This window comes from Crocuta crocuta, unplaced genomic scaffold, assembly GCF_008692635.1.
Source record: "Crocuta crocuta isolate KB4526 unplaced genomic scaffold, BGI_CrCroc_1.0 scaffold231, whole genome shotgun sequence".
Classification (NCBI taxonomy): domain Eukaryota; kingdom Metazoa; phylum Chordata; class Mammalia; order Carnivora; family Hyaenidae; genus Crocuta; species Crocuta crocuta.
The window spans coordinates 1883886-1895515 of record NW_027528357.1 but is presented as its reverse complement, the minus strand read 5'-3'; the positions used below and the strand labels follow the sequence as shown (position 1 = coordinate 1895515).

Here is an 11630-nt window from a genome sequence, read left to right as displayed (position 1 = left end):
CTTCACAGAGGAAGACTAGAAAAATCAGAGGTATAAAAGGAGTGAGGTATATGTACAGGGAGTTTTGAAATAATGATAGTGTTTTGTCTTTTTTTTGCTAGATGGAGGATATATAGATGCTTGTTTTATTATTATTCCTTATAACTTATAGATACTTCATTCTTTTGTATCTACTCAATATTTTATCATCCTCCTTTCAAAACAAAACAAAACAAAACAAAAAGTAGAGAGAAAGAATTTTCAGTGGAAAGAACAGGGAAGCAGTTTATAGGGGTCTTTGAGCCACCTATTTGAATACAAGGTGAGGACCCTGAAGTGGGGAAAAATGGACATGAAGAGGCAAGCGAGAGATAAGACAGAGCAGGAACTAACAGGTGAGGAATCATACTAGGTGTCAAGTACAAAGCATCTGAAAATGCCTGGTATATATTTGGGTCAGATTTGTCCCATGGACTACAGTTTTTCTACCTTATGTTAAGTGGCTATGATATAAAGTGAAATTGAGTGTACAGTTTGAAATATTAATTTTATCTACACTAACTTATTTTCTCCATTTTTTCTAATTTCTAGACTTTAGTATTCAGCTCAATTATTTTACTTAATTTTTAGAGCAATTTTAGGTTTACATCAAAATTGAGAAGGAGGTACAGAGACTTCCCATATAATCTCTGCCCCTACACATCCATTACCTCTCCCCATTGATAATATCATTCACCAGAGTGGTACTTTTTTCTTTCTTTAATCAAAGATGAACCTACATTGACATATAATCAGCCAAAGTCCATTCACCTTAGGATTCACTCTTGGTATACATTCTATGGATTTGCATAAATGTAAAATGACATAAATCCATCACTGTAATATCATACAGAAAGAGTATTTTTACTACCCTAAAAATCCTGTGTGCTTATTCATCTCTTTTCCTACCTTACCCTTCCACTCTTGGCAATCACTGAACTTTTTATCATTTCCATAGTTTTGCCTGTTCAAGAATGTCACAGTTGGAATCATATACTATTTAGCTTTTTTTTTTTTTTGATAGGCTGATTTTACTTAATAATATGTATTTAAGGTTCCTCCATGTTTTCTCATGGCTTGATAACTCATTCATTTTTAGTGCCAAATAATATTCCATTGTCTGGATATCACACAGTTTATTTATTTTTTGACCTACAAAGGACATCTTGGTTACTTCAAAGTTTGGCAATTGTGAATACAGCTTCTACAACCATCTGTGTTCAGGTTTTTGTATGGACAATTAAGTTTTCAACTCCTTTGGGTAAATGACAAAAATCACCATTGCTGGATCATATGGTAAGAGCTTGTTTGGTTTTGAAAGAAACTACCAGTCCAAACTGTTTTCCATAATGTATGCACCATTTTGGATTCCCACCACCAATGGACAAGAGTTCCTTCCATATCCTCCCCAGAATTCAGTGCTGTCAATATTCCAGGTTTTGGTCATTCTTATAGGTGTGTAGTTGTATCCTATTGTTGTTTTAATTTACATTTCCCTGATGGCATTGGATCTAGAGCAACTTTTCATATGTTTTTTGCCATCTATATATCTTCTTGGGTGAAGTGTCTGCTAGAGTCTTGCTCATTTTTTAACTGGGTTGTTTGTTTTCTTATTGTTGAGTTTTAAGAGTTCTTTGTGTATTTTGGATAACAGTCTCTTATCTGATGTGTCTTTGCAAATATTTTCTCCAAGTCTGTGGATTTTCTTTAATGATATTAATATTGTCTTTCACAGAGCAGAAGTTCTTAATTTTAATTAAGCCCTGCTTATCAATTATTTCTTTCATAGGTCATGTCTTTGGTGTTGTATCTAGAAAGGCATCACCCTACCCAAGGCCATCTAGGTTTTCTCTTGTGTTAACTTCTAGGAGTTTATAGTTTCGCATTTTATATATAGGTTTATGGTCCATTTTGAGTTAATTTTTGTGAAGTGTGTAAAGTCTGTGTCTAGATTAAAAATTTTCTTTTGGCTTTTGCATATGGATATCCACTTATTCCAGAGCTACTTGTTGAAAAGACTGTCTTTACTCCATTGTACTGGCTTTGTTCCTTTGTCAAAATCAGTTGAGTGTATTTATGGGGGTCTATTTCTGGGCTCTTCATTCTGTTCTACTGATCTATTTGTCTGTTCTTTCACCAATACCATATTGTCTTGATTGCTGTAGCCTTATAGGAAGTCTTGATGTTGGGTTGAGTCATTCCTCCAACTTTGTTCTTCAAGATTGTGTTGGCTATTTGGAGTCTTTTGCCTCTTCATATAAACTTTAGAATTAATTTGTTAATATCTATAGAGCAACTTACTGGGATTTTGAGATTGCATTGAATCTATGGATCAATGAGTCAAGTTGGGAAGAAATGACATCTGGACAACCTTGAGGCTTCCTCTCAAAATATCTCTCAATCTCTTTAGTCCTTTGGATTTCATTCATCAGAGTTTTGTAGTTTTCCTCACATAAATTTTGCATATATTTTGTTAGATTTATGTCTAAACATTTCATTTTTGAGGGTGCTAATGTAAATGACATTGTGTTTTTAATTTCAAATTCCACTTGTTTTTTATTGGTATATAAGAAAGTAATTGACTTTCGTATATTAACCTTATATCTTGCAAGGATAATTGATATTTGTTATAATTGCTTATTAGTTCCAGGAAGGATTTTTTTGTTGATTCTTTCAGATTTTCTACATAGACCATCATGTCATCTGTGAACAAAGACAATTTTATATCTTCCTTCCCAATTTTTATACAATTTATTTTCTTTCCTTGACTTACCATATTAACAATGACTTCCAGGACAATGTTGAAAAGAGTGTTGAGAGGGAACATCTTTGCCTTGTACTTGATCTTCGTTGGAAAGCTTCAAGTTTCTCATCATTAAATGTCATGTTAACTGTGGGGTTTTTGTAAATAGTCTTTATCAAGTTGAGAAAGTTCCCCTCTATTCCTAATTTGCTGAGAGTTTTTATCATGAATGAGATCTGATCAGTTCAATTTTTACTTTTCTTCAACACACTGTTATCTTTGCTAAGGAACAAATACCTCCAACGTGTGCACTAATTGTGTGTGTTTCTCTGTTTATTTCCATTCCACTGGTTATAGCCCTGTGAGGTATCTTAGTATTGAGACCCAGACAAAGTGTTTTCCTTTCTATTTCCCTCACAGTGCCTAGCACAGTGCTGAATACATGGCATGTGGTCTATAACTATTTAACTTAATGCATGAAAGAATAAATAAAATTGGAGTTCATTCTACATTCATCAAATTAATTCTTCCTTAATGGTTGAGTATAAAGTGTACCAAAATTATACTAAACTTATAAGTTAATCAATATAAATTACAGGAGTTCACACTTGATACAAATTAACAGCATTTAGCATGTAGGTGAGTTCATTTTATACTGACAGTAGCAAATAAAACAGATCTACAGTCAAATTACAGTCTAATTAATCATGTCCTATGTATCAGTCAGTGTCCTGGTAGAAAAATAAAAGCCATTCTATGTATTCCAAACAGAGAAAAACAACATGAAAATGTAGTCTTGCAGACTTTCTACTATGACAGTAAGGAGGAGGGTATATGACAACAAATGTGGAACTGGGGGACAAGAGATACTCGGTCCACAGTTCTCCCCCTGTGACTTATCAGCATCCGCATACATCCCCTTCTGCTGTAGTTACATTTTTATATAATGGTAATAACATCATCTTGCTTCCATCTAAGAGACTGCAACTAACCCTCATATTAATGAAGGTATGCTCACCCTCTCCTAAAAATGGAGACACAAAATGCTATCGATATTTATGTTTGGGTAAATTTAAACTAGCCACAGTTCCATCTGTACATTCTATAACTTGAAGACTAAATTCCCACAGTTAACCATCACCAATACTCCTTATATCAAACAGTAGAGGAAAGAGAGTATAAAACTGACATATACAAATATGTGCATTAGAAAAGGAAATAGGTATGTTGTTATCGATCTCAATTCTGAAAGTGAACGTGAGTCTGTAGTTGATATTTATAACTTCTTATCTTACTGTCCATTCATTCTATGATTCTTTGCCCTCAGCCAGCATCTCAGTTGGTTAAGTTTCTTCCTCTGGTGGCTAACTCATATTTTATTTCCATAAGTCTTATCTTTAGTCCTGATTTTATTGGGCTGCTGTAATTTTCATTTGCTATTTAACTTAGATATAGCAAGAGATGACTAATGCCTAGGAATACAATGTTAGTACTAGAATCGCTGGAATTACAACCCCACCCTCACCCTATCTCCACTTGGCAGAGGGCAATAAATTCTCTGTTCCAGGGTCCCTCTGCCTTTGTTTTCCCCTGATATCCCAACATGTGATAGGTTACTTTTCTTCCCTAATTAAACATTTTGAGCTGCGAGTCATTTGTAATGATTTATGGCAGCTGTGCTTTTGCCAATCTTACACAGTATTTTTCTTATTACTTAATTGTTTTAGCAGTGCTTCAGCCATTAGTTTCTGAGTTCTGAAAACAGGAAACAGAAGTCTTCTATTATAGACGCCTGCCTAATTAGCTCCGAGGCTGTCTAATGGGGGCTATTAAAAATGCAAATGAGGTGTGATCAAACAGTGAAAAGTTTGGTCCTGACAGAATATACTAATGCATTCCCCCCCCCTGCAAAATGTACCACAATCCTGAATGTAGATTTCTCCCTTCCTTCCTTCCTTACCATGTGAAATAGCTTTTTCTCTGTGGTGGTTCGGTTCTTCTTCCTCACCTGGACAGGGATACAGCTTAAGAAGTGTTCTTAGGGAAATAAAACATTCTTATTTCCCACCTCTGAATCTAAAGCAGTGGTTCTCAAACTTCAGCATGCATCAGAATAGCCTGGAGGGCTTGTTAGAACAGATTCCTGAGACCACTCCCAGATTTCCAATTCAATAGGCCTGGTGAGGGACCTAAGAACTTGCATTTCTAACCAGTTGCTAGGGAATGCCAGTGTAATATAATATTTGTCCTTTTGTGACTAGCTTATTTCACTTAGCATAATATCCTCAGATTATCCACATCATCACATGTTACAGGATTTCCTTCTTTTTAAAGCCTGCATCCAATCTTAATATTCCATTGTACATACATTGTACACCACATTTTCTTTACTCGTTCATCTGTTGATGGACATTTAAGGTTGTTTCTACATCTGGCAATTGTGAATAATGCTGCAATAAACATGTAAGTGCTAATATCTCTTCAAGATCCTGATTTCAATTCTTTTGGGTACTCAGAAGCAGTATTGCTGGGTTATTGGTAGTTCTATAATTAATTTTTCAAGAAACCTCCATACTGTTTTCCATAGTGACTGTACCATTTTGCATTCCTGCCAAGAGTGTACAAGTGTTCCAATTTCTCCAATTCTTCACCGACACTTGTTGTCTTTTGTCTTTTTGATAATAGCCATTCTAATAGATGAGAGTGATATTTCATATATTAAGATGTCTATAGTTTCCACAGTGATCTATAGATTCAATGCATTTCCTATCAAAATCCAAATAGCATTTCCTACAGCAATGGAAAAAATAATTCTATAAAGTTCACATGGAACCACAAAAGTCTGAAGAGCCAAAATAATCTTGAAAAAGAAGAATAAAGCTGGATTCATCACACTTCTTGATTTCAAAATATACTACAAAGGTATAGTAATTAAAACAGCATGGTACTGACATAAAGACAGACATATATACCAATAGAATAGAGTAGACAGCCCAGAAATCCATACATATATGGTCAACTGATCTTCAATAATGATGCCACGAATACACAATAAGGGAAAGATGGTCTCTTCAACAAATAGTTTTGGGAAAATACGTTATCCACATGCAAAATAATGAGATTAGACCTGTTAATAAAATGAAAAGACAACCTGTGGAAGGGGAGAAAATATTTACAAACCATATAGCAGATAAGGGGTTAATTTACAAAATATATAAGGAACTCCAATGACTCAAAAAAACAAAAACAAAACCAAACCAAACCAAAACAAAACAACAACAACAACAACAACAAAAGCCTTCTAACCTGAGTTAGAAATGGGCTAAAGACTTCAGTAGCCATTTCTCAAAAGAAGACATACAAATGGCCAAAAGGAAATGAAAAATGATCAGTGTTGCTAAACATCAGGGAAATGTAACTCAAAACCTCAATGAGATATCACCTCACATCTGTTAGCATGGCTTTTTTGTAATTAGCAATCTGAGAATGCCTTAGTTAGATGAAGTGTTGACTTCTTGGAACACCTTCTCTGGCCCTCTCTCAATCCAAATCAGGGTTATGTGCACATTCTTTACGATTATATTACTATCATACTACCCAGCACATGTTGGGTGGATCTAGGTTTTGTGGAGTCTGAAGCTTACATAATTTGAGGGATCTTCTTTAAGGGAAAGAATTTTTTAAAAATTTAATGTAACATTGAATGAAGATCCCTGAAGTTTCCCAGTTAATTTGCCCTTGTACCATCTTATAAGGAACTGATTCTTTGCATATCTTTCTCACTAGATAGTGAATTCTTCATGGACTTGGACTGAATCTTCTTTGTCTCTATGGTCCCATATCCTATGGCCCCCTGTCACCATCTTGCTCTGGGCAAAGACCCAGGAGTTCCACTGTTTCTCTTTCTTCTTTCTTTTGCCTACTCATAGCTCAGGGCTGGATTGTATTTGTATTCTTTAGATGAAATGATCTGAACAGAGCACTCTGCCTTGACTCTCCTTCTACCACTTCCTGTGGAAGCGGTTAGGGGTAAGAAGGGGATGGAAAGGCTATCCTGGTAGCATTCTGTGTGAACAAAGTATAGCCTGTGGGACTTAGCTCAAGACCCAAAGGAGGACATCAGCAAGTAAAGTCTTCCCCATTTTGGACCTCACAAAAGGGCATTCTCCAGATTCAGCAAGCTATAGTCAACTGCTGTCTTTTCATCTCTTCATTGGTGCATTAATAAAAAAGAAACATCCTATTGATTATAACTCTTAATGCTGCTGTTCATGCCTCACCCAGCAGACTTGGATATTCTGAGGAGGGTTCCAGCTTGAAGGTGCCCTGGCTGCCAGCCACCACTCTCCAGGTCTCTTCACCTCTGTCTGATCCTTTGTGTCCAGAATACAAAATGAGGGAGAAGGAGGCAGGCCGGAGTCTGAAGGTAGTTAGGGCTCTCTCAGAGAAAGCCTGAAGATCTCAACCTGGCTCCCAAAAAGTAATCTACTTTCCCTACTTCTCCTCTCAGTCTCCATCTTCAGAGTCTGGGGTTCTGGACTCTGCCTTGTGCTGAGAATCCTGTTTCTCCAGGTAGCTGCTTGAATAGAGACCTCTCTTGTCTCCTTTTGGCAGTTATATCTCACAGGGGTCCCGAGTTATGTTTTTAAGCAGAGGATTCCAAATCTATGTGCTCACTGCTTCCTCACTTCTTGAAAAATGGTTCTTGGGCTGCCAAGCCTGTCACAGAGGAAGCAGGAGCATCACAGATATTGAGGGCATTTCTGCCACCACTCAAACCATAGTGCTCGTTCAAGAATAAAGGACCACAGGTGCCCTTGTTCCTGAATCACTTTTGTACTTGTCTGCCATGTGGCTTCTTGTCACTGCCTGCCTATCATGCCACCTCTTCAATTCAGATGACCCTGATACAACTTAATCCTTTAATTAGACAATTAGCACATCTCTACTGAACAGAATTTGTCCTTGTTGGGCTGGGGAAAGAAACTGCACATCATGGGAAAAAAATAAAACAACAATTCAGTGTGTGGGAAGTGCAAAGAGAAGTTATTTGGCTTCTGTAAAGGACAGTGGTGGCATGGTCAGAAGCTTTCAGAGTTAGTCTTCCCAGGCAGTGGCTGAGATCCAGTTCTTAACAGTTTACAAATATACACTAGTTCTTAGGTCCTTGAGGTAGAGAAAGGTTGGACTCCTTCTTGGTGAGCTGGTACTTCTGTCCTTCCTTTCCTTCACCTCTTCAGGCTTTATGGTATTAACCATCATTCATTCTAGGTTTCCTCTGTACTTACCCATGCACTAAACCTATTCCCTTCCTGGATTGACCCTGCATTACTCTACTTCCCTCTCCCTTCTTCCTGGGCAAACACTGTCCTGAATTGACAGTCCCAGAGGTGTCAGAATACAACTCCAATGCAAGGCATAATCATAGCATAGAGACCCCCTACCCACATGGCCCCATGGGCTCCAGGGATGCTGACAATTACAGACCCTTGAGGACTGAAGGAAAATTCTTCCCTAAATGCTTCTAGGGTGAAAAAGACTAGTTTGGCACCTCTGTCTGGGGCTTTAAGAGTTATTTTTGTCCTTGAAGCCTAATAGTGGGTTATTGGTAATTATAGGGAAAAAATGGAGTGGAAATAAGGGGTTTTTTGAAGTTTTTTTTTTGTTCCAGTATTATATTTTGAATTTCCTATTCAGTTATACATAACTCCTGAGATCATGACCTCTATGATTATAGCAGAAAAAGGTTCCCATCATCCATGAGCCTATGATTTCCACTTTGTTTCTATCACTCTAACTGGCATAATTTCTCTGGACACTGCAGAGAAGGGATGTTACCTAAATACTTGTTTTGCAGGGTGCCATTTCCATGCGTCAAGTTCACTTGCAGTAAGGGCACACAGGGGACCAGTAGATCTACCTTCATTGGTGTTTTATTCAGAGCACTCAGGATATTTGCTCTGTCAGATTATTTCAGTAGCTCCCTACTGCCAACAGACTGAGAGCTTCCTCCTCAGCTGGGCTTTCCATTTCTTCTGCAAGTGGCTTGCACACATTCTCTCACTCTGTCTCATTCATTCACTCATTTCTCCATTCATTCCATTAACATGGATTCACTACCTCTTCTATGCTGCAGAACCTGTCCTAGGTTCTGGGGATGTAAATAAGAATAAACAACAATGTCTTCTCTTCTCAAAGGTCTAATAATCCAGAAGAAGACAAAGATGTAAGTCAAAACCACTGGAAGCACTGTCTGTGACAGTGAGATAGATGTTTAGAGCTGAGCAGGGGCACAAAGAAGGAAGAGCCCTGTTTCACTCAGGAATGGGCCTGGAGGATAATCAGAAAGGTTTCATAGAGGAAGCAGCTCCACCATATCATGTCACATGTGTTGAGAAGCCATTTCAACAGGAAGCAATGACTTGAGGAAAGCCAGAGGAATAGTGACCAGAAGGTACTTAAGAACTATAAGCCAAAAAACAGGTGGTCAGAAAAAGTTTGGAAGGGAGGGTCAAGTCCAGAGTATATAGAGCAACATGTAGACTATAGGAGCCATTAATGGATATTGTGTTGTGTATGCAGATGTATGTATCTAGTGGTGACATGATTAGGTCATTGAAACCTCAGAGGGGAAGATGCTACATTTAATCTGCTGAGGATTCAAGTATGTGAGAGAGAGAGAGACAGAGAGAGAGAGAGGGTGTGTTAAGGCCTATACTTGGATAACAAACAGTGCATTTAATGCTTAAAGAAGGAGCATAGCTATAAAGAATGTTTTGAACATGAAAAATATGAGTAAGTCTAGAAAACATATAGCTGATTAATTTAATCATGAACTGTGTAGTCCAAAACTTTCTGGCTCAATAGCCGCTTCTGTGTATAGGGTAGATCTCAGACATCCCTGCAAAGGCCACTAGTTATTTTTGTGAATCCCTGGGGAGTGACTCATGCACTAGCAGAACTGGCTTTCACCTCAGGGGCACCACATTATTACTACCACCTTCACCTGCCCTGCTCTGATGCCCTTGGATGTGTCCATGCTCACTGTCCTGCCCATTGTGGTGACACTGGCTTCAAGGGGGCAGTATCTGGGTGTTCCTGTGCTTCAGGCTTTGGTGAGGCCTATCTGAAAAGGGCCTCACTTGGAGGAAGGAAAGGTCTCCCTTGAGCTCTGGGATAAACAAATTCCAAAGTAGGTGAGCTTGAAGCAGAGACTCATAGATCTCTTCACAGATGAGAAGCTGCATCAACCTCTGCTCCTTCCCATGGCCAGGTATCCAGGATAGGTCCTGGGGTCAGATCATGTGCAGAAGCTATTTCTCTCCCCTCTCTCATCCCTGCCCCGCCCACCCCCATCCAATGCCTGTGTCTTTCATAGTTAAATACAAATGCTTCCAATTTGCTGCTTATTCTGACAGCAATAAACGCATCCTGTTATAGATATCAAAGACCTTGGCATCTACACATTAGGAGCAAAGGATTTGAGCTCAGGAGCTAACTGAAATAAGAAAATATTAGAAGAAGGTGTTTATACTTAACTTGTAAGAACCAGGATGTAATTCTTGAAAAAAGAAATGGAGATACTGTGGGAATGGTAGGAATCAACTCAAAATGTATTAGTTGATCTCAACTTTGATAATTAGAAGGAAATATAAATGTATATCTGACAAAGTATCAGAAGTAAAAACCATACTTTTTAAATTATAGATAACTACAGAACATATAAACAAATAGATTGTGTATGTGGAGTCAAAGACAGAAAACCAAGGCGGCATAGAGAATGTCCAAACAAAAGAAGGCTCATAAGAAGATGGAATGAATAGGGCAAGATGCATTTTACACTGATAATTATAAATGCCTTAACACCAATATTAAAATTGACAACTTACATGCTGGGATAACTATAAATCTAAAAGAAAGAATCACCTAAATAAGATGGCAAAGAAAGAAAAAATAGAAATAAAAGGATGGGTGAAAAGTAAACAGGGAAACACACATAAAAATTAGTCTCAGAAATACTAATATCAGTCTATGTATAATTATAGTAAAAAGCATTAACAAATGGTCAAAAAAGATCTATTGGATGATGTGAAAAAATTACTTTTTAAAAGGCATTAACATAATGTGAGGAAGCAGAGACAACTGCCCTGCTAGAATCTTCTTTTGAATTCAACTTATCTCTGAAAGGAAGGAAAGAAGTGGTACAGTAAATATTGGAGATATTTGTCAAAGGAAGTTTAAAAATATGTACTTTATAGGTTTTTTTCCTTGAAAAACAGTTTTCATGTAGAACACTTGGAAATAAAGAAAAAGTAGTATAGAAGAAATCAAAGTTTACCTACAATCTCAGAAGCCAAGGTCAGCTGCTCCTTTAATAGAGTTTTTCCCCCTGGGAGAGCTATGGTCTTAGGGAAGACTTGCCCCCTTTAAGGCCTGGTGGAATGGAGTCAGTGGAAGGGAGAGGGTGATTATCCGAAAGGGAGAGGAGCTGAGCGGTGAACTGGGTCACTGTTCATCTCCTTTTCCCTTACTTAGACTTTTATGTCTAGAAACACAAGAATTTTGCTGCCTACTTCTTTCTTTTCCCCAGAGTTCCTAATACAACTGAGCAGGGCACAGTGATTCCACAAGGTAAGGAGAAGGGGAGAAAGGAAACACTGCAGTGCATAGAATTCTTATGTTATGTTTTTATATAACAATTACATTTGATTTTTTAAAAATCACAAAACATATACAACTATCTGAGAAAAGAAGCCTGAGAAAGTAGCAAAGGCAAGAGGGGAGAACAGGAAAAGGGGAAAAGCCCAAGACCTCACTTGTGATGTTCTCTCCCAGCCCTTCGAAATAAAGAAGGAAAAGAAGGAAGATG

The 11630-nt window shown here is 37.7% G+C and overlaps 1 long non-coding RNA gene across 2 annotated transcripts in view; it reads right to left on the bottom strand.

The window, feature by feature from the left end:
- Positions 1-11630, bottom strand: part of LOC144223139 (uncharacterized) — a 63827-nt gene that overhangs the window by 7669 nt on the left and 44528 nt on the right. The window lies entirely within an intron of this gene.